The sequence below is a fragment of the Myodes glareolus genome, chromosome 8 (assembly GCF_982192425.1).
Source record: "Myodes glareolus chromosome 8, mMyoGla1.1, whole genome shotgun sequence".
Taxonomy (NCBI): Eukaryota; Metazoa; Chordata; class Mammalia; order Rodentia; family Cricetidae; genus Myodes; species Myodes glareolus.
Genome location: NC_142033.1, coordinates 70,836,629 through 70,864,546, shown reverse-complemented (window position 1 = coordinate 70,864,546; position 27,918 = coordinate 70,836,629). Strand labels below are relative to the sequence as shown.

The 27,918-nt window shown below is 50.4% G+C and overlaps 2 long non-coding RNA genes across 2 annotated transcripts; one reads left to right on the top strand and one right to left on the bottom strand.

Annotated features, from left to right (window-relative positions):
* Positions 1–6,816: 6,816 nt before the first annotated feature.
* On the bottom strand, positions 6,817–8,530 carry LOC125387439 (uncharacterized). Its single transcript, XR_007227856.3, has 2 exons — positions 8,322–8,530; positions 6,817–7,029 (listed from the first exon to the last, which is right to left on the bottom strand). It is a non-coding gene; the product is annotated as an uncharacterized LOC125387439 (long non-coding RNA).
* Positions 8,531–11,063: 2,533 nt separating this feature from the next.
* LOC148121185 (uncharacterized) lies at positions 11,064–14,843 on the top strand. Its single transcript, XR_015738589.1, has 2 exons — positions 11,064–11,493; positions 13,145–14,843. It is a non-coding gene; the product is annotated as an uncharacterized LOC148121185 (long non-coding RNA).
* Positions 14,844–27,918: the final 13,075 nt, after the last annotated feature.

Genomic DNA, 27,918 nt, shown 5'->3' with positions numbered 1-27,918 from the left:
TCTCTTACTTCACTTTGTCTGCTAAGTGCCTGTTTCACCTGCTTCTCTGCTCCCTCCTTTCTTTCTCCTCCCCTTAATCCTCCCTCCCATGACAAAGTTTGCTCTATAGCCCAGGCTGGACTCAAATTCCTGATCCTCTTCCTTTGGGCTTCCAACTGCTAGGCTGACAGGAATGTACAACCAAGCCCAGAGGCATCTTTTATTTCAGTTGTGGTTAGAAATGTTATCTTTTATTTTTTTCCAGTTTTTCATTTCTGCAGCTAAAGGCAGATATTTACTGCTCCCAAAGACTTCATGAGATCTGTCACATTTTGCCCTGTCTGTGCTGGAGAGAGTTTGCCTTTTGCCACACAGAGAAAAGCAGGTCATTTTGTTCTGATACATAGTTCAGTCGGGGCAGACCTGCTAACCCCCTGGGGGATTTCAAAGCAGGTTCTCAGCTGGGTAAAGGTGGCGCATGCCTTTAATCCCAGCACTTGGGAGGCAGAGGCAGGTGGATCTCTGTGAGTTCAAGACCAGCCTGGTCTACAAAGGGAGTTCTGGGACAACAGAGCGGTGACACAAAGAAACTCTGTGTCAGAAACCAAAACAAGTGAGCAAACGCTCACACAAACAGGCTCTGGAAGGTGGATAAACAGAATGGGCAGGTGAGTGGCCAAGTGTAGGACAGACATGTATTGATGGGTAGAGAAGTAGCTGGTGAAAAGGTGACAGTTGTCTGAATGGGTGTGGGTGGCAGGATGAGTAGTTACCGCCTGGGCTAATGGGGAGGTGCATTAATTGGTATGTCTCTGTGTTCTTCAAGAGATGGCTGTCCTGGTGGTCAGAACTGGGGCACACGAGTCTGTGGGTGCCTGAGAGCAGCAGCGGACTGTTTGGTGGTGGGATGGACATACTGTCACTAGGTGGGTGCTGTGTCCAGTGACTGGCTAGTGAGTTTTTAGGTGGTCATTGTATAGATAGGTTGCATATTCATGGTGTTTGGGGGTGTGGCTGTCTGAACATATGAGGATGGATAGGTTTGTGTGCATATGTGGGTGGGAATGTTCGGAGGAAAATGTGGCCATAATGGGTGGCAGGGGGACTGGGGAGTAGGGCTGGTGGAGGGTGCCTGGCAGCTAAGACTGAGAGTACAGGCTTTAAGTGGATGTGTGGGGAGTGGGTTAGGGGGCCGTAGGGATAGATGTTGGGTGGGAAGATTGATAGTGAGGGAGCTGGTTGTGGAGCTGGCTGGCTATGAGCAGCAGGTCCACCATACAGTCTGCCTGGTTGTCATGCCTCAGGGTTTACAGCACTTGGATGGGACGTTCTGCCTCCCCGCTCCCTTTCCCTAGCTCTGCTTGACTGCTGGCAGGGTCCTGACCCAAGCCATGAGGAATCAGGGAGTGGGCCTGCTCAGACAGCTGCGGTCAGGCCACCTTAGGTGACTGTTGGTTACCCAGAAATAGTGTCCCTCAGTTCTTTGAGCCGGAGATTGAGCTGCCCGGGAAGTAAGGGGTGAAACTGGAGTCATTTTGCTGCACAGTTGCCAAAGGGTCAGGAACCTGCTCTCAGAGGCTGTTAGATGATTCCTCCTGCAGCAGCCAGAGTTGTGGGGCCTTCCTGACCTGTCTACATGTGTGTGACTGTCCCTGAGCTGCCTCTCTTCTAGACTGAAAGCCACCTCCTCTGCATGGAAGGGGCTTTGCTCTGGCAGGGGCAGCTCCTGTCCCACCTCCTTCTGACTAGAGTAGGCTGGCCTGGTCTAGCATAGTGTCCTGTCCTGGGAGCCTCTAAGTCCTAAACATGCTGTTTCCTCCCTGGGGTTCCCCCCCAGGCTGTCCAGGCAAGGCTGGCTCTTATCTGTTAGCTCTAGAGAGCTGGCTAGTGTGTGCATGTGTGAGTATGTGTGCAAGTGCATCAGGTGCCTCTGTGCACGAGTCTCTTAGGACATGTGTGTCTCTTATGTCAATCTTGGGCTCCTTGAGGCCCGAAGTGTCAATGGATAAAGGACTATTGTCCTTATCACGACCCTAGCTTCAGGACAACCTCTCAGCTACCCTGACCCTCTTAGTATCTAGATTATTCTTGAGCTGTTGCCTTTGGATCTTCTCAGCTGGGAAAGGAGCTAGTTATATGGAAGCTGGGGTTCAGTTGGGGCATATGGCTGCCTCCAGGCAGACCACTTAGCTTATAGAAACAGCTGTCTGGATCCAGGTGTCCCTTTCTGGCATCTCCACTTGAGTCTGGCATGTGCTAATACATGAACGATCTCATGACCTCCACACCAGTCCTGTCTTTACCTCAAAGGACACAGGGATTCAGGCAGGCTTATCTCTTGCCTCAGGATGTAAAGGTGTCACAGGAAGAGGCAGGGGATGTGAGGAGGGGCCTTGTGACTTGGGGTGCCACCAGGTAGTGTGTGGGGGAGACAGCCCTCTACCGAGCGCATGCTGCCAGCTATCAGCTGCTACCACAGAGATCTTCAGAACATCACTCAGCAGCTTTTCCAGGAACCAGGGACATAACTGGGCCAGAGCAGAAAGAGAATATTCCCCAGGTGGAGTTTTAACTGTGCAGCCCCAGCAGCTGTGCTGACTCAACCGTGCAACTTTGAGATGAGCCCCACGGCATTCCTCCCTGGGTCCCGCCCTGGCCCAGGCCTTCCTCAGGAGTACAGGGAGAGGCTGATTCCTGACCCCCATTTCTCAAGAGTCTCCAGTCTGCTGCGAGAGAAAACAGACCCAGATGTGGGCATGGTGCCTTGGGCTGTGGCAATTCTGGGAGGCTGGAGCTGTGACAGAGGGTTCATGAGGCTGTAAGAAAATGTTGGGGGACCGGAGAACTTAGGAAAACCAGGGCCTGGGTTCAGTTCTCAGCACCGACATGGTGCTTACAACCTTCTGTAATTCCAGTCCTAGCGGATGTGACTTCCTCTTCTGGCTTCCATGGGCACCAGGCACACAAATGGCACACAGTCGTATACATGCGCAGGCTATATGCCTAGACACATAAAATAAAAATTAGACAAATTTGAAAAGAAAAGAAAAGCCTGAGCCCAGCTTTGAGGGAGGGGTGAGGGAGGGAGTGGAGTATGGGAGGGTCTGTGAGCATTGCCGAGGCAAGCCAAGAGAATCCTAAGTGGGAGACCTCCTGGGGACAGGACAGCAGACTTGAGATTGCCCTCAGAGGTCAGAGCCGTTGATGACCCCATGGAGAAGGACACACTCAGTACATGCTGAGGCACACAGAGCAGGGAGCCTGTCAAAGTACAAGTGACTGGAAATCAGGACAAGAAGAATTGCTACACACCGGCCAAGACCCTACTGAAGACTCGATGCTCCCAGACCTAACATTCTTTGTGACAGGTGGGCTTCTACGGCCTGGTCAGACAAGCCCAAGGAGGGGCCCACCCAGGCGGTGGCTCTTAGCGGCTCCTTGCTTTTCTATCCAGTGCTCATCCTGGCTGTATACACTTGGATTGCCCTCTACTGGGTTGGTAGTCCTGGAGGACAGAGGTGTCCTCTTGGGGGCCTGTGGATTTGTTCGAGGCAGTGGTTCAGAGTGAGATGCTCGTGAGGATGAGCTGAGAGGCAAAGGGGATGGGGTAAGGGTGAAGGTGGGCAGTGGGAAGGGGGCTGGTTTCCTGGCAGGCAGTTCTTGGATCTAGACAGTCCTTGCCCAAGTCAGACTCTCTAAGCAACAGTCATATTTAAAGTCCTCTGGGGGTTGGCAGGGTGGAGCAAAATGGGGTGGGGTCTTATGGCTTCCAGAAGCCTCAGGGGCTTGGGATGGCCTCATGTTGCTTCAGAAAGTCTTGGTTGTGGGAGAAGGAGGGTGGGGTTGAGGGTGGACATATAAATCTGGGTCATAACCTGATTGTGGCCCAAGCCAGTGGTCACTGTTTATTTAGGGCAGAAACCAGTAAGACCAAGAGGTTACAAGCCAGTGACACTGGTGTCCTTTGATGGGGGACGGCAGTCCCACGGTGAAAGAGATCAAAACTTTGCGTGGTGACAGATGAGAATGCCGTCAGTCCTGAGCCACTAAACCTCACAGTAATGTGGAGCCTCTGTACCTTGTCCCATGCGCCTGTAAGGGGAAGCCCCCTATGCTAAGCTGCCATGGGTGTAGCAGCCACCAACGCTGACATTGCCCGTGCTTCAAGGCTCCGTGGTCCAGACAGGAAATAAACATGCCTCCGAGTGCCTGGCATCATCAAGCCGAGTCTGGAACTGGAGGAAAGCGACTGCCTTTTAACAACGGGTCCTTGGAGACTTCTGCATGGTTCGGAGATAGTCTCTTTCTCTTCCCAGACACTCCGCTCCTACTCCTGAGAGACTCCTGAGAGCAGAGAGTGGGCCGCAGGCTCCCTCCCTGCCCTCCACTCCTGGAGCGGCTTCCCCAGGGTGTCCTTACTCACCTGTAAGTGATATCCACCTGGAACTTTCCATTGGCAGGGGAGAGGAGGAAGAGGAAGAAAGGAGGAGAAAGTAGCCTCTGCTTCCTGCCAGGACCTCTGCCCATAGTTTCTGCTTAGCTGGGCATGGTGGGGGCATCCTGTGGCTCTCAGCCGGCACAGGAAGTGCAGAAGGGTGGGAGCCAGTTTGGCCTCAGATTCATTGTGTGTCCCTCAAACTCACTGGACCTTATTTAGAAATAGAATCTTTGCAGATGAAGTGAGTGAAAATGAGGGACTTGTTTGCGCTGGCCCTTGATCCAGTGACAGATGTCCTCACAGGAGGGAGGATTATATAGAGTCACAGAGACGCAGGAGGTCATTTGCAGACAGAGGTAGAGACAGGAGGGATGTGGCCAGGAGCCAGGAACACCTGGAGCTCCCAGAGGCTGGAAAAGGAAGGAGCCTCAGAGCTCCAGAAGGAGGTTGGCAGGTGACTCTGCCAACACCTTGATTTTGAGTTTCTAGCTTTAGAACGTCAGGGGAAGACCTTTGTGTCAAGTTCCGGCAGCTCTAATTATGCGGCTCTAGGCAGGAGCCAACCCTCCTGGCTCTTGGCATCTGCTCTGTCCTTGCCGAGTGGAGTTTGTTTCTTGAAGTTAGAATAGAGAAACAGTCACCCGTGTCACGCGCTCTCCTGGTTAGAGTCAGCTCAGCCTGCTGCTTCCACTGCTGGTCTGCTCAGGTTGAGGAGATGAGAGTGTGCGATCCCCCCAAGGCCATCTTCCTCCTTGCCAGCTCTGAGCAGAGGCAACCCTGATCCGAGACAGGTGTGCTCTTCAGGAACACGGGAAGGGAAAGATCTTTCCTGCTGAATGGGAGCCATGGAGCTTCAGTACAACCCATTAAGGCCAAGATTGCTGATATAAGGAATGGTTGTTTTCTGAAAAACACTACTGGACAAGCAGGTTAAGAACAACAAAACTTGGTGAGCACACAATGGCGGAAATAAAGACACATCTGTGTGTTCCTATAGTGTCATTGATTGAATAACAATTAATTAAATAACAGTGAGTTTACAAGTTTCCAGGTTTCCTCTGTGACAATGTGCCAAGCAGTTTCCATTTTCCTTGCTCACTGGCTGAGGAGAACATTTTTTTTTTAGTCTAATCTTAATTACTAATATAAACTCTGAGATCACACACGAGACATCACATAGCAAATGTGTTTATATATGTATGTATGCATAGGTTACAGAATAGACTGTGGGAGAGTTTCTGGAGACTCAAGGAGCCTCAGAAGCAGAAAACTAATAGATGCAGAGAGCCACAGTCAGGGTCAGACGACACTAACAGCTCAGTCAGAGAGCTGTTGGAGTCAGGAGTGCCGGGCATTGAATAGAGCTGCCAGAGACAGGAGGGTAGAGGTTAGGGGCAAAACCAGGTCCAGAAGTACAGATGGAGAAACTGATGGTGATTCAAGAAGGCTGCCGTGGGGAAGATCTCTGAGACAAGGTGAAGTCTCTGGGACAATTGGAGTTCTCTACCTGTTGGTCCCTTGACGGTCACATGAGCTGGGTGGTCAGATGACAGGTGGGGGAAGTGTCCTTTTCTTTATGGGATCCAGGTGAACATGTTGGCCTGATGTGCTTGCCAGGTTCTCAGCCCTGATTTTCTTGCATGGGTTCAGTATTGCATGTGCATGCCAGCCCCACTCCTCTCCCGAGTTTCTGCTCTGCACCTTGTGGTGCTTGAGTGATAAGTGTTCCCCAAGAACCATGTATTTGAAAGCTTAGTTCTCAGTTAGCGGGAGGTTATGGAACTCTTAGGAGGAAGTATGTCACTGGAGATGGGCTTTGGGGGTTTATAGCCTCACCCCACTTTCTGTTGTTTCTCTGCTTCCTGTGTGCAGATGAGATGTGGCCACCTAGCCCAGCTTCCTGCTGCCAGCCCTTCCCCCAAGTGATGGGCTTGCACCCTCTGAAACTGTGAGGCAAAACATACTCTTTGTTTCTTAAGTTGTTTCTTAATTTGGTCAACGTTTTTTTGCGACAGCAACAGAGAAGTAATGGATACATACTTTCTACTTACAGAAGTAAGTCATCTATCAGTCGGTGTCTCAGGGGCGGTGCTGTACATGTGGTGTCTGCTACACCTGGAATGAGGAGCAGAGTACCCCTGCCTCTGCACCGGCTCTCAAAACAGGGGCAGATGTTTCTTTGTAAGGTGGAGTCACCCAGAGGAGGGCACAGCCTGAAAGCCATTGTTCCATGCGTTGAGGAGTCATCAGAGCAGGGCACAACCTGGTCTCAGCTTGAGCTATGCCTACTTAGGGCCATGTGACTACAGCCTAGCGCTTAACCACATTAGTACCTACCATCCCTAAGTCCAAACACTGCTCCTCATAAACACTTCCTTGCAGTTTCATTAAGAAGAAAATTATTATTTTTAATTGATTTATTGTGTGTATGTGTCCCATGGTACACAGAGAGGTCCCATGGCACATTAGCTGTATCACAAGCGTAGAGACCAGAGGATCACTTGGGGGAGCTGCTTCTCTCCTTCCATCATGTGGATCTTGGGGATTGAACTCAGGTCATTCTCCTTGGTGGAAAGTGCATTTAATGAATAAGCCATCTCGCCAGCCTAGGACTTTTTTTTTTAAGATAAGAAAAAAAAAATAAGCAAACAAGCTTGTGTATTTCCACTTAATTTTTAACCTTTGTATAAATTTTAAGCTCTGCTTGATCTTTAAAACTTGTAAATCATGTACTTTAAGGAATATAACAGAGAAAGCCACAGACCATATATCCAACTCCCACAAAGGCCCCTAAGCACAAATTTCTCTCCAGGAGCCCATGCCTGTGTGGGACTGCGTGGGTTTTTTCTTAGGCAACTCAGAAATGCAGCAAACTCTGCCAGGCTTATCCTGAAGTACTTTTCTGCACAGTCAAGAAGTCAGCTCTAGCTGGCTGGAGGTTCCTGAGGAACAGCCCCATCCCCCAGGTTGCTGGTGTCAGTGCTGGTCTGGTCACCCTGCTGCTGGCACTCTGTCTTGGTCACTGCAGCCTAAGGTAATCCCACCCCTGCCATTTTGCATATTACTTGTGGCTTGCTGGTCACTGTTCATCTGATGGTGTCCCATGCTCTCAGCCCTGGACTATTGCTCTCTGAAGATGGGGGTCCACACTGACCAGTGGGATGGGCTAAGCAGTGCTGCTAATTGGTGTACCCATATGTGTCCCCCCCCCCCCCGTGGTGGAATTTGGTGGTGCCTAGTTCCCCAGAGTGACAATTCTGGTATCTGGGGCTTCTAGGACCTCAGTGTCAAGCATCTCACAGCATTGTCACCCTGTGTCCTGAGCCAGTGTCCTGGGGCTGGGTGATGGACAAGCAGGCACTCAGAGACCATGATTGTGACAGCCTAGAGCAGGTAGGCTGGAGTCTATGCCACAGTCACTGGTTAGGCCTGGAATATTCTTTCTTGATCTCCTGGAATCTCCATGTTTCCCTTAAAACTGAAGACATACACCCCATGACAAAACCCACTGGGTCAGGCTCCTGGACAAGGAGACGCTTGGAGGCTTTCGTGACACAAGGGAAGCTTCCACGCATGTCTCTGGTCACTGTCACTCTGACCCTGTGTGACCCTTTCTTCAGAATTTTCTGGGAGCTTCACCTGCCTCTCAAGTTATGAGAGCTGCACTGGCTAGGGGGACCTAGGCGAACACATCTCGGAGGCTGGGGCTGAAAACAGGATGCTCTGAAGGGCACGCAGAAGCCTGTAGTGCCAGGGCAGTGCCCCTCCGTCAGGGGCACTGTGCCGCTGAGAGCTGTGCACAGATCCTCTGCCTCCTTCCCCTGTCTTCCCACTGAGCACCCCCCTCATCCACATCACACAGTTTCCTGTTCTCTCACACTCAAAGGGACAGGCTTCAGCTCACCAGGTGAGGAGGACAGGGGGCTGGTCTCGGCTTCCTCAGGGCTTCTCCCACTGGCTTCCGAGTTCTGACCGAGACAAGCCTGGGTCTGCCAGGCTACCTGCAGGAAGCCACCTTAGAGGCTGGAGATGGAGTCCAAATAGAGGAGGTCTAAGAGGTAGGGACAGAGCTCGTTGGCCTAGAGCGAAGTGCAGGCTGCTCTCTGTGTCTAAAGATGCCGGCTCCGTGTTATGTAACAAAACAATCATTTCTAGGAACAAGCTGTGAAATTCTAGTCTGCAAACCTGTCTCTATAAATCTGAAAGGCATGTTCAACTCAGGACCAAACAAAACATGCTCAACTCCCAGGATCTGAACCTCACAGTAGAGGCTGAGGCCAAGGGGCTACCTGAGGTGTGGAGGCTGATGGTGGAAGCTGACGTGGTGAACCACAGACCCTTGTAGATATCAAGGAAAAAACCCAAGCCGTTGCTCCCATTTTGCCTGATCACCAAACCACCGTGTCTAGCCCAGAGGTGCCCCACATCTGCTATAGTCCCAGCACCACCCACTGGAGATGATGCCAAGCACCACAGGGTGAGGGTCAGGCCCTCTGCATCCTAAGTGACAAATAGGATTTTCTAGAGCAGGTCTCAAACCCTGGGGAAACGTACTATCTATCGTTACCCACTGGCTGGCTGCTAAGGATCTTGCACAAGAGATGAGCAGAGTAAGGTCACACCCACTCTGGGACCCACCCCAGATACCCCCCAGCTGTTCAGACAGCCTGAAACTCACAGGGAACTGCTTTGGGTTTTCCTGTGATTTTATTTCATAGGTACCAATGATTACATCAGTGACCTGGGAGGTCCACTCATCCTACCCCCCCTCCCCCCGACACTGGTCTGCTCAGCCTCTAGGAGGAAGAGGGGCTCAACATCCAGTCCTCTGATCCTGCCTTGGTCTTTCTCATGACCAACAACATCCTGTAGACACTTTGAGTCCAGTAATCTGTCACGTCACTGGTACTCAAGATACTCTTGCATCTTTGGAGATTGTGAAGACCTTAGGGGTATTGTGTCAAAGGCAAGGAAGAGGGTATATACATATACATCACACACACACACACACACACACACACACACACACACACACACACACACCTCACAGTATCACAACTGTCATGAAAGAAATCTTTGCCTGCAACTAGGTTAGTGGTCATCCCTGTCTGCAGTCTCTCCGGGACAAGTTACTGTCCCCCAGTTATGACCCCAAGTAACCCTCCTCCCCCACCTCATCGTTACAGTTCACGAAGCAGCTTTTCTGACAGGCAGGTATGACCACAGCTACTTCCTAAGAGCCTGTGCCCAAGCCCCTGTGAAGCAAGCTACACAGTCACTCAGATTGGCCCTCCCCATCTTCCCCACAGTGCTTCCTTACTCCATGCCAAAGACCTCCATAACCTGTCACTTCTCGTGCCCAATCACTGACTGCTTGATGGCTTGTGCCAGACACCTGTTCACTGGTCCAGAGCAGGCCTCAGGAGGAGCTGAGTACACTGAAACCAAGGAGAACAGGGAGGGAACCTCAACACACACCAGCTTATTGGGTCTGCAGAGAAACCCATGGAGGTGGCCCCTAGCAATGCCATACAGATGAGAAAGTTTCTTAGGACACTTGACTCATCCTGCACACCTGCACACTGAGCCCTGCACGCTGACCCCTGTACGCTGACCCCTGCACGCTGACCCCTGCACGCTGATCCCTGCCCACTGACCCCCGTGTCAGCATTCATACTGTGTCCTCCCACAAGTGCAGCTGGGCACTTGCGGAACTGGGACTTGCCTATGAGTCACTTAACCCAGGTGCTTTGCTTCCTACTGGACATGTTTTTCCCAGCAGGAAAGGCCCCAGATCACACGGATCAGCTAACTTGTTCACAGCGTTCACTGTATCCTGCACCAGGTGGGGGACATGGCCTCGCTCTTGGTGAAGCCCAGGTCTGGTGTGGTGCAGGAGCAGCGGGTGAGCTGTTTGTGAAGTAAGAACACATCACACTCGTGTGGAGCATGAAGGTGCCCAGGAGGAACTGAGGTCTGAAGGGTGACTGGACGAGGGCGGTGGCTAAGGTGTGTGTGTGTGTGAGTGTGTGTGTGTGTGTGAGTGTGTGAGTGTGTGTGTGTATGTGTGTGGTCCTTAGGGGATGTTGATGGCAGACTGCTCACTTAAGTTCGTATGATCCTATTGTGCTCAGGACACAATTGCCATTGAGCATGGAGAGCCACCATAGAGGACAGGAGCTCGTGAGAACAAGATTACTGGCCAGAGAGGCTACCTAGCCACCAGTCGAGACAAGCTTGCTTATAGACTAGCAGAAGAGGCAGGACAGGACCTAGCCATAGCTCAGCTCACCCCCCAAGAAGGCAGAGATAGAGGCCAGAGCTGGCAAGATCATGGCCGGAAGCAGCCAGTAGTCACTGTTAAGTGTGAGCAGTAGGGAGAGGCTGTCAAAGCAACAGTCACCAAAGCTGCTTCTGGGGAACCGAGGGCAGTGGTGAGGAGTGGGGTTGTGTCCAATGACTGCTGACCGGCGACTGGAGGCCAGGCAGCAAAGGTCTTAGACCACAGAGCACAGCAGGGACGGGGGTCGCCTCCCAATGACACCCACACTGGTTTACTGTCCTGACCCGAAGAGCCTCCAACAGCACGGAGAGCAAGAGATGCAAGAGAGACCCAGAAATGGAGTTCTAGCTGGAGGTTTTTGTAGAAGGCCGCAGCCACATTCTCCATTATCAAGATGGCGCTGACATCCGGCTTCACCGCCAGGTGAACGCACATGTGCTCGGTAATTTCCCACTGAGTCCCCGCCTACTCCCGAGGCATTCACCTGGGATTATGGACAATGGACCAATCCAAGAGTGACACGTCCGAAGCAGGGTCTGTTTCCTTTATAAGGGATGGGTTCCATCTTATCTGGGTCTCCGCCATGTTGGCTGATGCCCGCTCTCCCAAGGGGCATTAAAGCTTTACTGCAGAAGTATCCTATGTGTACCACGTGGTTCTTGCTGGCGAGACGGTAGCGCGGGACATCTGGTGCCAAAACCCGGGAAGAAGAAGAAAAAGAAGAACTTTACACCGCCGGAGACCCCTTGGACACAAGGAGGATTCAGAACTGTAGGCATGCGTGCTCAGAGAGGTACGTTCTAAAGTCCAGAGAGCATATCAGAAACTGAGCAGCAGTGGGAGGTTATGCGCGCACCCAGATAAGTTAAAAATGACCCTCCGGTAAAGAATGGGGGAGACAGAAAAAAAAATAAGTTAAAAAGGACCTCCCGGTGATTTTGGGAGAATGGAGATGGGGGAGAAGGCTGATTTGCAGGGTCGAAGGCTTTGTGTCGTGTTGTTCGTGTTGCTTTTTGTGTACTGGACAGGAGAGGGATATTTGAATTTGGGAGCTGCTAAAAAAGGTAGTTTAGATTTAAGGCATGGGCTTGAGAATGTGATGTTGTGGAGGAGAGGTTCTGTTTTCGCCTCCACGGAGGATGGGAGCCTAAGTACGTGCTTGAGATCCACGTGGTTTGAATCACCGAGACCTCCTGAAATGTTGTAGTGTATACCTCTAAGAATGCAACGGCCCAATAACAGCAGGAAGCAGCCAGAGAGACTAAACGACGCCCAAATTCCCTAAAAGATTAAATGAGGTCCTTGCAGAGCAGCAAGCCTGCTTCTCTGAATTCCGCTTTGCTCCGTACACCGGTTTGGGCGCGGAGTGGGTGCAGCTGGGGCTGGAGGGCGGCTGGAGCGGAGCTTTGCTCTGTGGCTATGGTGGGGAGCACGTTGCGCTGGCTCAATTGGTGCGGCTCGGTTGGTGCCTGGCCTGGAGGATGTCACGATGGTGCCAAGAGTGGGAGCGGTGCCACAGGCAGCCGGGCCAGAAGGCTTACAATGTACCTAAAACTATGCTGGTCTCTGAGGATAAAATGGCTCTGGTTCCATTTGGCTATGCTAAACGATGCTGACTTCAGGCAGGGCTGGTCGTATTTATCATAATAAAAGCGCAATTAAGATTTAAACGCAGTAAATAGGCAATACCGTATTACATCTACATAATGTGACTTAAGTTTTTAAAAACTGCTTAGCATTTTAAAAACTCAAGTCCTCCTAAAAGATTGCTGTGTATACGCTTGGCTTGTCTGGTGTTTCGGGTTCCGCAGGGAGATGGATGCGAAGGGCCCTTGGATTTCGGGGTGATTGGGTCGTTGGCTGGATCTGTGAGAGTTTACAGCCGCTTTTGCTATGGCACAGGTGTTGAGAGTTGGCTAGTAGGGAAGCGGCCCTGGTCGCCGCCTCTCCCATCGGCCCCTTGAGCCGCAACGGCTCTGGCGCGGACCTTGAGATGTTGCCGCCTGTGCCGCCTCGGTCTGAGTGTCGGCTCCCGCCACACTCCGCCACCAACACAGCCTCAGAGAACTAGGCTAGCCCCGCGGGAAAGGCAGGGGCGCCTGGGGGTGGAGCCACCACTTCCTGGCCCGGGACACGGGGATCCGCGCAGCGAGCAGGCCCAGGGCCGCACACAGCCCTTGGATGACTGGGCGGGCTCCGGAGCCCGAGGCCACCGTACCGGCAAGAAATACTGGAGCCAATAAATCTTAAATCTAATATCAACAAACAGGGCCTGCTGTAATGGCACAGACAAACAAGATTGCTCTTTAGAACAGAGACCTATAGGTCTCTAAATTCAAGACCAGCCTACTTCCAGTACTGACTGTGCAAAATTTTTACACTGAGTTTTTTAATACTCTTAAATGTTATTTTGGGAGAAGAGTTTGTTTATGTTTTTTTTCTAGAAATGCTACTATTCATGCTGTGGATTCATCTGTCCAGAGGCCTGAGGACAAAGCCTCTGCTATGGAGCTGTCTGGCCTGATTGCTGCGGAGCTGGCGGGTTCCTGAGGGATGGTCCAGCTCCTGCCCTTGGTCTGTCAGTTATTGCTATGTTGTTGTTGTACATTGCAATGTTGTTGTTGCTGTGCCATTGCTATGCTGCTGGATTTCCCCTTGTTTTGTCAGTTATTGCTTGCTATCAGTTTCCCTTATCCTGTCAGTTATTTCTACTAAACACTATGGGTATCTTCAAGACAGGTTACAAAATGCCATGGTTATTTAAATTAAAAATTGGATAAATATCTATTTAAACAAAAAGGGGGGGAATAATAAAGGAACTGCCCCCGATGCCAAAAATGGCCATCGCCATGACTCTGTTCACCATAAATTTTTTAAATCTGGATGATAATGGCCAAAATGCTGCAACACGACATTGTTCGGATCCGCAGCGGCCCAAAGATTTGGTTAAATGGAAAGATGTGCTTTCTAATGAATGGAAAGGCCCGGATCCCATCTTATTGAGATCCAGGGGAGCTGTTTATGTCTTCCCACAGGATCAAGAAAGCCCATTCTGACTGCCAGAGCGATTGACCCAAACAGTAAAGAGTGATCCACAACACACGGATTCGCCTGAGGACCTGGCTGCTGTTCCTCCTGCCATTTTGAGGATGGATGACAGAGCACCGATGGAGGACACTCTCAGCTTTCCTGAAGCTGTTACCAGTCAGCCATAGGATGGCGATGCTTCCTTGACTTTTTACAACCAATATGACTCTGGGCCCCCTCCCCCTACCGTCCTAGAGATGATTTATAAGCTTGGCCATAGGATTACAGTCCTGGGTCGTGTCTTTCTTCCCCTACTTCAAAGAATGGGTGGGGGTGGAAATGTTTTGAAACAGTCCTATGCTATGGATTAGTGTTTCTCCTCTGGATGGTCTGCTGACTCAAATCCCAAAATCGTAGGGACAAAGTGGTTATTGCACAAGCGCTGGCTGCCCTGGAACAGGGGCCTCTACTGATATGTGGCTATCTATGTTAAAACAGTAAGGTTTAAGCCAACCAGCTCCTACACCCCTAGGACTGTGGTCCATTGCACAGGGTGGAATGCTTGGCTTAGCTAGCCCTAAAGGTTGTTGAGCTGAAGAGCATCGCACAGAGAATGGCCCTCTCTGAGAGATAAGTCGCTTTGCTTAAGGGTTTCCTGCCGTATATTCCCTTTCCCAGAAAATTGGCAAAGGGCAGGCTGGATAGGTTCCAGATGTCATGAGCCTAGGGACAGATTCCGTGTAAGCCCATTTTAATGTTTTCATTTTGGGAAGTGCGACCTCTATCTTTACCTTCCTAGGGAGTTGCCTTTCTGCAAAGAAGTAAAATTAGGGGGAGATGTAGAAGGCCGCAGCCACATTCTCCATTATCAAGATGGCGCTGACATCCGGCTTCACCGCCAGGTGAACGCACATGTGCTCGGTAATTTCCCACTGAGTCCCCGCCTACTCCCGAGGCATTCACCTGGGATTATGGACAATGGACCAATCCAAGAGTGACACGTCCGAAGCAGGGTCTGTTTCCTTTATAAGGGATGGGTTCCATCTTATCTGGGTCTCCGCCATGTTGGCTGATGCCCGCTCTCCCAAGGGGCATTAAAGCTTTACTGCAGAAGTATCCTATGTGTACCACGTGGTTCTTGCTGGCGAGACGGTAGCGCGGGACAGGTTTTAGTGTTTGTTTCCCATAATGGGTATGAGTGACAGGAAGGACAAGAGTCCTGGTGGGTTTTGAAGGCGCTCGGCTCAGCAGCTGTGCTGTACCCTGTCCACGACAGGCCAGGTCCTTAGTCACAAAGCAAGATCCAGGGATCCAAAATGATTCAAGTCATTTCAATCGTCCTCAGTGGGATAAAAGAGAAATCGGTTTTACCAGCACAGGGTATTGGGGAAATCCCTAAATACTTGTTAAACAACCAACGGATTTCCATGCTGGAGTCAGGGAGAAAGTGAGAGGAAAATTAGAATGGGGTTTGAACAGAATAACAGCTAGAAATGTCCAGATTGGAACTTGAGCACCGCTCTCAGGGAATTCTGTGACGTTAAAACCTTCGTACTAGAAAAGGAGAGAGGGCCGGGCAGTAGTGGTGCATGTTTTTAATTCCAGCACTCAAGAGGCAGAGGGGAAAAAATGAGGGAAAGAAGGGAGGGAGGGAGGGAAGGAGGGAGAGAAAGAGAGAGGAAAGGTGGGGACCAGAATGATGACTCAGTGGGCGAGAGCACTTGCTGCTCTTCCAGAGGACCTGAATTTGGTTCTCAGCACCCAAGTCTGGCAATTCACAACTGCCTGCAACTTCTGTTCCAGGAGATACAAGTCCTTCCCCTGGCTGCACACAAGTAAAGGATAAACCAAGTGCCAGCGGAAGGCTCAGTGGGTAAAATCCATTGCCACCAAGCCTGCTGACCTGAGTTAGATCCCCAGGATATACACAGTGGGAGGAGGGAACATATTCATGAAAGTCCTCTGACTTCCACATGTTCTCTCTCTCTCTCTCTCTCTCTCTCTCTCTCTCTCTCTCTCTCACACACACACACACACACACACACATATGAATGAATAAAATAACGTAATTAAAAGAAATAACTTGGTGAGCAGAAGGGCAGATGAAGAGGTTGTGGCCAGTGTTATCAGAAGAGCTAGAACCATGAAGAAGAATAGACAGTAAAGAAAACCATCCAAATCATTGGAAGGCTCTGTGGAAGGGTGACAAAACCCATGTCCTAGGGGGAGGCATGAGAGGCCAAGAGTCAGAATCAGGAACAAGGGGCCTCTGTGGAACCCCACAAATACAGATGTCTTAATGAGGGAAGACTGTGGACAAATTCGGGTGGTGCGGGAGAATTATCTGTATTCTGTCAATCGTGTATTTTAATAAAACGCTGATTGGCCAGGCAGGAAGTATAGGCGGGTCAACCAGACAGGAAGTAGAGGCGGGGCAATGAAAATAGGATAAGGCTAGGGAGGAGGAAACTTCCTCTGCCATTCCTGTGCAGACCACCGAAGAGACAGCATGTAACCTGCCCAGCTGAGAAAGGTACGGAGCCATTATGGCTAACATAGATGAGAATAATGGGTTAATATAAGTTATAAGAGTTAACAAGAAGCCTGACCTAATGGGCCAATCAGTTTATAACCTTATGGAGTCCTGTGTGTAATTTCTCTTTGGGATTTGCCGGTTATGGGGTACTGGGCGGGACGGAAACCCCAACAAGCCGGCCCCCATCATGTTACATATGGCGCCCAGATGATCAACTCGGGGGACATGAACACAGTTCTTGGAAGACACTTCCAGAGCTCCCTGAAGGAGCAGAGCCGCAGAGCAGTCACTCCTGGGTGGTGTTAATTGTCACCCCCCCAGGCCAGGGGCTTCCATAGTGACTTCTAGAAAACACCAAGAGAGAGAGGGTACCATCACATCTTCTCACTGTTTCTAGAACAACAAAGAGGGAGAAACAGTTCCCATGGGGCTCCTTGTAGGTTTCCTGGAATTTTGCCATGTGTCAGGATGCATGATGCCCCGAGAGAGCTGTTCAGGGAGACACGGTGTCCTCTCTCCTGGTGTTTACAAGATGACAGGGAGACAAGACCCCTGCAGAAGTGACAACTGCCCTGCAATGCCTTCATTCATGGCTGGACTGTAAGGTTAGGGAACTCCCTCCAAGACCTCGTTTTGTCCCAACCTCTGCCCCAGGGGACGGGGCTCATGGAACCTTCCTGAATCTTCAGAACCAGTTACCTTTTGATTTATTTTCTTGACTTTAGAGATGAAGAGACCAAGGTTAAGAAAGGTGTAGTAATTTGGACACTGACCCTCAGATGCAGTGAGGCAAGATTTCCATTATACCCATTTAAATCCATTGTGCGGGCTTTCCTTGTGGCAGTGGTTGTTGTGACAGGAGTTTGTTGTCTCTGGGTCCTGGGCCACATTGGCTTAGGAGATAGTGGGAAGGCCAGTGGTTAAGAGTCAGGTGAGGACACAGGAAGTTGTTATGGATATAACTCAGTGGAGCACGGCATGGGAGTGTGCTGTCAGAAGTGCTTCATGGCAGGAGGTGTTGGGTGCAGGCCCAGGGATTAGGAGGTCATACAAGCCGTCTGAGGCCCTGGATCATAGCTGGTGTGGCTAATATGAAGCCCTGGGAGGAGGACCAGTAGCAGCAGGGAGGACTCCTGGGAGTGTGGATTCACCAACACATTTCGGGAGCAGGAGGCTGGGGAATGGAGGGAAGTGGTCAGCGTGGCTCCCAAGGGTCCTGACTGATGCATGGGGTAGGAGAAAGGCACCAGCGAGGCCAGTTGGGCAGGTCATGATGTCAGAGGGGTGTGGGTCTAGGAAGCTGAGGGGTAAAAGCGGAGGCTTTAGGAGAGGACCAGCTTTCCTCTTCAGCCCCAGGGGAGAAGCTGAGAAAAATCTGAGGGTATAGCGAGAAGCCGTGGGACAGGGAAGAAGCTGAGAAGTTGGGGAGAATCTGAGGAGTGGTGAAGAAGTTGAGGGACTGAGAAGCTGAGGGTCTGGAAGGTGACACCAGCCTGGAGGGAACTGACAAAGATGGTGAGACAGAACTGGGAGTCTCAGAAGAGGTCCAGACAATCTTCAGGTCAGGTTGTGTCAGGCATATTTGAAATGCCTTTGCTGCGTTGGGTTGAACCCATTTTTTGAGTGTCAGCCTCCCCAGCAGCTGGGGCCACAGGTCACTGTGTTTAACCTAGGGTTGGTTTTAAAGTCCGCTGGGTGGCTCTAGGGCAGCCTGTGAGAAGGTAAGAGATGAGAACAGGCCAGGCAGGGAGGGTCACCTGACTAAGCTGTAGTCCTGGGTCATCCACAGGAGGAAGTCAACAGGCATGGGGAGGCAGGATGCAGATAAAGGAAGGATGAAGGTCTAACCTCTCTGTGGTCCCAGGAAACTCTGGAGGCATGGATGAACAGTGTTTCAGACCATTCTGGGCTTTATCCAAGAGCAACTCATGCCTCAAAACAAAGAATAAAGATCAAGATGCCAACGGGATTGTTCCTCTGTACCCCATGCCTGCCCCACAGTATCTCCAGAACAGCTACACCCCTTTGTATAGTCTGAATGTAGAATGTCCCCTGCAAGCCTTGCATGCAGACATTGGTCGTCAACTGGCGGTGTTATTTCAGGAGATGGTGAGTAACTTTGAGCACGGAGCCTAGCTGGACCCATGTGCTATAGTTATGGTACTAGCCTCACCTAGGTCCCACTGATCAGTTTCCTGACTGCCATCAGGTAACCTCACACCCCTGCCTTCGCGTCATGCATCGTGATGATGAGGGATCCTTTGCGAACTGAGAGCCAAAAATAAAACCCATCTTCCTCACAGCTGTCTGTGTCAGGTGTCCTGTCACAGCGATGAGGGGAGCAGCTGACCCGCCCTCCTTCCTGCACCGTTCATGTCTGCACGTTTCTAGACCACACAATTATCCTGTCAGCTTTGGAGGGAGGAAATTTTTGCTGTGAGGATTTGACATCCTCCTGTGGTGGGTGAGGATGAGCCTTCAACACACTCCTCTGCTTCCTCTTAAGACGTGCACCTCATGTTTGGAGTCTCTATCAGAGTCAGGCATCACCTCCTTCTAGGACACGCCCCACCCAAATCTGAGCTGGACTCTCAAATCTAGTCCCCATTTCCTTTCCTCATTTGTGACAATCAACCAGCCTAAGAAGATCTGAGTTCTTAAGAGTGTGTGTGTGTGTATGTGTGTGTGTGTGTGTGTGTGTGTGTGCTTCCTCTTTGTGTGTGCTATGTATGCAAGTGTGTCAGTGTGTGCATACTTGCCTGTGTGTGTAAGAGAGTCTGTGTTTTCTCTCTGTGTATGTACTGTGTGTATGTTCTGTGTAAATACTGTGTGTATATATTAATGAGTGTGCTTTCTGTGTGTATGTCTCTGTGTGTGCTATGTATGTGTGTCTGTGTGTCTATGCATGTATGTGTGTTCTCTCTCTCTGTGTATGTGTGTGTACATACATTTGCACACTTGAGCTCACTCCAGTCTACCCTCTCTGTTCCCCCTGACCAACACGTGGACCCCTCCCTGAATCATGGGAAGACAACTTTCTTCTTCCACCTCCCAAGTCTGCTTAGGCATGGCCCTGGCTGTGCCCATCTTCTCAGAGGTGTGTCTAGACCTGGATGTGTTTACCCTGGATGGCAGCCTCTCCCCACTTCAAGCATTTTCTGCCTTTGACCTTATTCAACCGGTTGCCCACCACAGGGGGTTGCATGATGCCATGACCACTTCACAGAGGGGCAGACTGGCTCAGAGAGGGGCAGACACCACCCCAAACTGCACAGCTGGTAAGGAGCCCAATCCTGAACACTTCTTTTGAACGGGTGTTGTGATAACTTGAAGCCCCACAAACCTTAGCAGGCAAGATGTCCACTTTTCAGGAGGCATGTGACTCTCATCAACATGGGAGGCCATTTATGAACACATTCTTTTTGGGGACCCAAAGAAATGTTGGGTAGTGGTTCACAACAGACTTTAAGGGTGTTGAGACTTTAAGGCACTGTCTGAGTATGGTCTATCCATGGCATTAGGGGAATTCAGCTGGCTGAGAAGGTCAAGACTTTGGAAGGTCTGAACTGTAGCCCCAAAGACATGTCCACTTGAGGCCTCAGAGCATCGTTGACCTCAATGGGGAGAAAAGGTCTCTGTAGATGTGACTAGCCTATAAAAATATCAAGATCCTGGGTCACTTGGGTGGATCCTACATCCCATGACAAGCAAGAGGTAGAAGGGGCTACGTCCAGAGACCTTTTCTCCTTGATGAGGTCATGGTCACAGGCTCTGAAGTGACCTGCGTTCAGCCAAGGTCCAGCAGGATTCCAGGAGCTGGAGAGACAGGGTGGTTCTGTCAAACCTTGGAAGGGACATGGTTGGCATCGCCACGTCAATGTGGATTCTCTGACCAGCATGGGGCTGAATTCTTGTCTGAAGCCTCTGTCCATAGAGCTCAGAAACAGGACCCTGGGAGTGACCCATCAAGGACACACTCCGGTCAAGCTGTATGTGGGGTGTAATAGCTTGGGGTTTCCTGAGTCCCTGGGATTTAACCAACATACTGCCAGTTCCTACTGCCTTCCCACAAGTTGGTCCTGTCTGCTGTTGTCTGTCATTCCAGGTCTCAGGAACTAGTCAGCAGCTCCATGACTCCAGGGGTCCCGTGACCTTCCCTGAAGAGCCAGTGAAGCTGATGTCCCTGACGGAGTGTCTGTGACATCGCAGCGGCGGAGACAGCTCCGTCTTGCCTGTACTGTTCTTTGACGATCTCCGTCCTTCCACAGGCAGCCTTGCTTCCATGGTGTACCAAGCTGGTCATGTAAGTATTTTGGGCCCCTTGGTGTCACCTTGGCCCTGCCTGGCCCCTAAGCTCTGACAGAGTCCATACTTCAGCTTTGTCCAGGATATCAGCTCCGGTTCCCACGGCCTTCACTCACTCTGAAGCTAACCTATGTCCACCTTGTTCCCTGGCACTCGGCACAGGCAGCCCCTCATGTGTGTGACTCACAGTCATCCTGGGGGACCGAGCTGCCACCGAGTGATTCACCCTGTCAAGTGTGCAGCATCTGTCAGTCTTCTCACCCACTGCTATTTTTGAAACCCTGTCCTTTCCTCGCTGTAATCATTTGGGTCTGGTTTGCACTAGAACTTTTAACTCTGCGGTGGATTCAGTGTGTGCCGAAAAGGCTGGGACTAAAGGCCTTGTAGCACCCAAAGCCAGATGCAGATGGACCACGCAGAAGGGGCCAGCTGTTGAGAGCTTCATTGCTCTTAGGAGCTCCCGCAGGCTGGAACTGGACTTGTTGGGTGGGCCCAGACACAGATGATGTTTCTCAGGTCCATGGAAACGTGGACATCTTGACTCCAGGTATGACGGGGTGACTTCATTTTTCCAAAGGGACCATGTCTGACAATGACCATGTAAGCATAGGGCTTGTTCTAGGGGAAGATAAATTCTCTCTCTGAGCTTGTGAGCCAAGGCAGTGGCCATGGTGGTAGGTGGCAGTGGGTGGGCACAGTGACCTGTTCTGTTTCTGCAATACTCTGGATAAATTCCCTGTTTCCCAGACCTAGCCTGAACTCCAAGGACACAGAACACTGGGCTCAGAGCTGCCAATCAAGACAACTAGGGAGGGGGTGTCTCTGAGGGAAGGAGGGACTGATTATTCACACACTTTCTGTCCTGGCCTCCAGAATGGCCTGGGGTACAGAAAGCTTGGCCAACTCATTGGCTCCAAGGCCACATTCACAGTTGCCGTTCTGTAAGACCTACACGCTGCTTCCCTGATACTGTTGCCAGCCTGGCAGGAGCTGCGTGCTGGGGTCCACCAGGCCTTCTGTCTCCTGTCACCTGGTACTTGTGTTAAAAACACCACAGCACAGCCTGACTCTCGCCTCTGTTTTACCTCTCTCCCAGCAGTCTGTGATCTCAACACCCTCTTCCCACAAAATCACAGTCTACTCAGGACAAGGGGAGGAGAGGAGTGGGACCCAGCTGTGGGAGAGTCTAGACAGCACCCTGCTTCCTGGCGTCGGGCCCAGCCTGTGTCCACCAGAACTCAGAAGGAGCCACTGCTCAGAAGGGGGTGGGGTACTTTGAAGCCCGTGTTGCACCCTTTCTCCATTCCTTTCTGTAGGAAAGCTATTGATGAGGATCGCGGGGATAGCTAGCCTCCCGTGGGCAGTGGTCTTTCTTAGGCAAAGGCAAGTCTCTGGAGGGCAGCACTGGTGGGAGGTAAGATCCAGCACATCTGGAAGCTGCACCCCAGGTCTCACTATGGAACTCTGGCTAACTTGGGATTCACATCATAGACCAAGCTGGCCTCGAATCTCAGAGATCTGCCTGCCCTGCCTCACCAGGGCTGGAGTTAAAGGTGTGCACCACCATGCCGTGCTTTTCTTTTTCTCTTTCAGGATCTCCCCATGTTTCCCTGACTGGCTTGAAAAACAGTGTGTAGACCAGGCTGACCGCAACAGTCATTCATTTGTTAGTGTTACTATAGCTATGATGAACCACCATTCCCAAAAGCAGGGAAGAGTTTATTTCATTTATACTTCCATATCACAATTCATCATCAAAGGAAGCCAGGGAAGGAACTCAAGCCAGACAGGAACCTCAAGGCAGGAGTCAATACAGAGGCCATGGAATGTTGCTTACTGTCTTGCTCCTCATGGATTGTTTAGCCTGATTTCTTAGCATTCAGGACCACGAGTCCAGGGATAGCACCACCCACAATGGCCTGGTCTTTCCTGCATCAGTCTCTAGTTTAGAAAATGTCCTATAGGTTTTCCTACAACCCAATCTTATGGAGGAATTTTCTTAATTGAGGTTCCCTCCTCTGAGATGACTCTAACTTGTGCCAAGCTGACAAAAAATAGTCAATACAACTCCTCTTCTTCAGCCTCCTGAATACTGCTGATTATAGATGTCCAGCACCAAACAGGCAAAGATGTAGCCCAGGCTGGCCTTAAATTCATTCTATTCAGTAATCTGCCTGCTGGTATGCTCTGCCATGGCCAGCTCAGATGGAATGTGCAGTCCTCTCATCACACACACACACACACACACACACGTGCACGCACACACACACACTGCTGCTGCTGCTGCTGAGAGCTAGTGCACCAGACCTATGTGGTGAGATCCTTATTGGGAACAATGAGGCCGTGAGGTGGAACCATCAGGATGGGATCAGGTTCTTTATAAAGGAGCCCCAGAGCTGCCCACTCCCACACCCTGTGAGGACACAGTGGGAAGAGGGCTGGGCACGACAAGGTCTTCACCAGAGGCTGGATCTGCTGATGCCTTAACACCAGACACCAGACCCTGAGAAATCAGTGTCTGAGGTTGAGCAGCTCCTGGCTGTGCTATTTTATTCCACCAGAGTAGACAAAGCCGTGCACATGAAAGCTACAGAAAGGGGGCTGGGGGAGATGGGGGGAGGAATGAGGAGAGTGAGAGAAAGAGGAAGGCAAGGCAGGCATGGAGGAAGGATGACAGGGAGGAAGGAAAATGACACGCGACACGGTCTCCCCACTGTGGAAGAATCCCTGCAGGTTTGGGTAGCATGAGTGTTGCCTTTGTTACAGCTTGACTCTGAGTTGTCCCCAGGGCTCAGGGCATTTGGGGGGAGGGAAGAGATTCTGGGGGCTCTGGACAATCGATGGATCAATCCTTTGATGGGGTCATAAAGCAGTGGTATTATTGGCAGGTGGGGCCTAGCTGGGGGAAACGGGTCACATAAGGTGTGCCCTGGCACAGACTTGGCTCTCTGTTCCCTGGCCACCATGATTGGCAAGCTTATCCTGCTAACCTCAGACCCACAGTGTCACAGGTTGACACCTCTGAAACCATGAGCCAAATAAGGAATTCCCCTAAGTCACTGATCTTGGACATTCTATCATGGCAACAAAAGCTGACTAGGCAAGAAGACTTTTAGTTCATTTTATGTATTTATACCTAATCCTGTGCCACCAAAATCTTCATATGGTGATTTGAGACATGGTGCAGTATATAGTGAGATGGCATGAGGCAGACTTTGACAAACACTGTCTGTCAGATGCTGTTTTTGACGGATTCTCTGTCCCCAGGAGGACGATTGGTTTTCCAATGCAAAAAACAACCCCGTGACTCACGTCACTAAATATCAGCTGTCATCTTCAGCTTGCAGAAAGCCATCGCTCAAGTGTCTTGGCAATAAAAATTGCCATTATGTGGCTCTGGATAACTTTTTTTAAAGGGAAAAAAAGAAAACATTCTGTTCTGTAATTGCTCCTGAGTGGGGCCCAGCTTGCCAGCGGTTTAGTGCCGGGGAGAGTTTGGCACAGGTGCAGCAGTGAGGACCTGCCAGTGCGGAGATACTCGGAGGCACAAGGCCAGCTGAACGACCAGACATTGCTCTGAGGACTGTCTGGCTAAAGGGTCTCATTATGTGTGAGCATCGTGGCCTGGACTCTGGATGCTATCGGGAGAAATGGCAAATGGGCGTTGTCTGAGGCCACTAAGGGCTATGATGACCATGTTTACACTATGCCCTCTGTCTGTCTGTCTGTCTGTCTGTCTGTCTGTCTGTCTCTCTCTCTCTAGGTGTTTGTGTTCACACACGCATGCACAGAGACTGACTTCAGATATGTTCCTCTGTCACTCTCCAGATCCTCCTCCTCTTCCTCTTCTTTTTAAAGATTTATTTATATTTCATGTGAATGAATGTTGTCTGCATGTATGTATGTGCACCATGTGCACACAATATCTGAAGATGGATCCCCTGGACCTAGAGTTACAGATGGTTATCAATGGCCAACTATGTGGGTGCTGGGAACTGAACCTGGATCTCTCCCTGAAAAAGAAGCCCATGCTCTTAACCTTGAACCATTTCTCCAGGCCCCTTCCTTCTCCTCCTCTTCCTTCTCCTCTTTGTTTATTCCTTGACAGCTCCATCCATGTATACATAGATCATATCCACTCCCAACTCCACCCTTACATCCCTCGACATTCCCTAAAACATCCTCTCCCATCTTCATGCCCTCCACTCATTTTTGGTAACCCACCGAGTCCAATCCTGCTGCTGGTTGAAATGATGATTGATCTTGTTGACTTGATGTCATGGTGGTCTTCACAGCTGCAGTGAGTTCTTGTGTGCAGCAGCCATGCATGCCCCAGTGACAGTGTTCCACAGCACTCTTCTCCGTCCTCTGGGTGTACATTCTTCCTGCCCCTCTCCGTATTATTCACCAAGGTTTTTTGGGGGGTGGGGGCAGAGTTGCTATAAATACTCCATCTAGGGCTCAGTCTTTTATTCTCAGCACCTTGACCAGTTATCACCTTTGGCATTAACTGCTGTCTACTGCAGAAAACGGCTTCTCTGGCCAGGGTTGAGAGCAGCAACAATCTATGGATATAAACACAAATATTTAGAAGGTAGTTTGGCAATTACCTTATAGTAAAATAGTAGAAATAGATTCTCCCCTAGGGCCAAGGACCTTTCCAGTCATGAGCTTTGACCTGACTTACAGTACCAAGTGTGAATTCCCTCCTGTGGAAGATGTTTCAGGTCTTCCTGGGTAAGACCATTGATCGCTTTTCCCACCCAATAGCCTGCATAGAAAGCTTCCAGCAGTATGAAAGCGAGACAGTAGGGAGGAAGTATTTTAGGTCAACTCTTGCAGAACTATGTCCTGCCGCCAAAGTGTGTCTTCAACAAGAGGCTCTTAACATCAAGCTATGATGGGTAACCATGAGCAGTGGCAATAGCCTGCATTGTTTTGTGGAGACTCTGGGATCAAAAGCGCACAAGGAGATAGCCAATACCTGACACTGAGATTTTTATTTAATTATGGCATTGCCTACCAGTGACATACTTCCTCCAACAGAAATCCTCCTCCTAATCCCTCCCAAGTAGTGCCACTCCTTGATGATGAAGCATTCAAATATATGAGCCTATGGGGCCATTCTTGCTCAAACCACTACATCCTGGTTTTCCTGGAATTCCCTCTGTAGACCAGGCTAGTTTCAAACTCAGAGATCCACCTGCCTCTGCCTCCTGAGCACTGGAATTAAAGGTGTGCACAGCCACTGCCCATATGTCCATTTTAAAAAAAATAGATTTTATTCTTAAATTTTTGAATAGGAGTAGATGTGTGTGATTGTTTTCCTCTCTGTATATGTATGTACAGGTGCCTAGGGCATTCAGAAGAGGGTGCGGGATCCTCTGGAGTTGGAATTACAAGTGATTGTGAATTGCCCGACATAGGTGCTGGGAAACTAACTCAGGTCCTCTAGCAAGAGCAGCCCATGATCTTAACCAATGAGCCATCTCTCCCGTTCCTGGGGCACATGATTTTCAGGGAGGATGGAAAGACAGGGAAGGTTATGGAGACATGGGAAGGGAAAAGAGCCTCCCACCCCGGAGTCTGGTTAAAGCCTCATCTGAGAGTCAAGAATTCCATCATAGCTGTGAAAACTGTGGGCAGAGAGACAACATTCTTTCCTTATATAGATATTTTATGTTAAAGCAGCGAGGAAGCAGACTTATGGTCTGAATGAATGTGACCCTGGGCAGGCTCATTTCTTCTAGACATTTTCTGAGACTGTCAAACAAGACTGTTAACCTTGTTTACAGTGGAGATGTCCTACCTTCCAGTCTCCCAGAGAGCCAGAGGTTTACTTTACCAGCCCTGACTTGTCAAATGCACTTCAGGATCCACCCACAACCCCATTTATGCACCCCAGGAACTCTGACAGGAACAGCGCCATCATCAGCCTATATACGACTGTTGTAAAGACGATGAAGTGGGACTCTCCCTTTCAAAAGCCCACGCCATGGCTCTGTGGGTTCAGCAACTCTGAGAAATTCCTGTCAGTGTGACCCTGCAGGATCTGTCCTTTATGGCTGGATGGCTTCACCTAGCACGATGTCCCTGTTGTCCAACCATGTGACCTGTGCTGTGTGGCTGGAGTTTTGTTTCTTTGTAAGTCAGATACTGTTTGTTCTGAGTGTGTTTGCTCACAGTCCCTCTGAGAGCCCTGCTTAACCTCTGTGAGGATGGCCCCATGTGAGGTGGCAGCTTTGATGCCGAGTTTTTCATTTGTCCTGAGACAGTTCTCTGACAAACTCCAGAAATCTCTGCTCCTCACGCCCTGTTCCCTCTGCTTGGAAACCCAGAGAACCTCACCCTCCATCCCGAGTACTGGGCCCATGGTGGCTGATGCTTAGCAGGGCTCTCATTTTGCCAGCCGTACACGGACTTACAAAACTTGGAGCTGGCCAAGCGCAATGCTGTGTACCTGTATCAGGGAAGGCTGAGGCAGGGGATTGCGAGTTCAAGGCTAGTCTGAGCAATATATAGAGGCCCTTTCTCAAATCACTCTCTCCCAAAAATTAGGATTTAGAAGGCCTCACGCTGACATATTCATCAAACTGTGGATTGACCTGAGACCAAGGTGGAGGGACAGTGGAGTCTCCTACCTTAACTTCCCAACCTTTTTTTCTGGACACATGTGGTCAGAACTAGTACCTCTATAACAGAGGGGAGTACTGTGCTTTGGATAATGTCCCCAAAGGCCGTTTATTAAAGGCAGGGCCGCCGGCTCATAGTACTGTTGGGAGGTGATGGAATCTGATGGGAGGGAATCAGGTTACTAGCCTTGAAGGGTTATTGGGGACCCTCTCTGTCTTTTCTCTGCTTCCTGGCTGCCAGGATGTGAGCAACCTCCCCTAGCATATGCTCCCCCCATGACAAACTGTGCTTTCACAGGCCCAACACACTCAGCTAACGGACCATGCACCTCCTAAAGACGAGCCTTGATAAACCTCTTTTCCTCCTACGTTGATTGTCTCAGGTGTTTTGTAGCAGGAACAGAAAGCTGACTTACACGGGGAGAGACTATGTCTCTGTGACCAGGGTTTCCACACCATCTCTGACCTCAGAGCTGGCAGCTGGGGCCAGTTCAATTTCCAGGTCCTTATGTCTTGAACAAAGCATTAGACTAGAGACAGACCTGAGGAAGAGAAGGGAAAGGCTCTTCTGCAAATGGGAGTTTTGTAATGAGATGCTCAACCCCGCCCACTCCTTTCACAGGCCATTTGCATAGCACCGCCTCCTCCTGTGATTGTATCTTTTCTCACACATGCCCATGCTATCCTTTACAGAAATCGTGGTGGGGCCGGATCTACG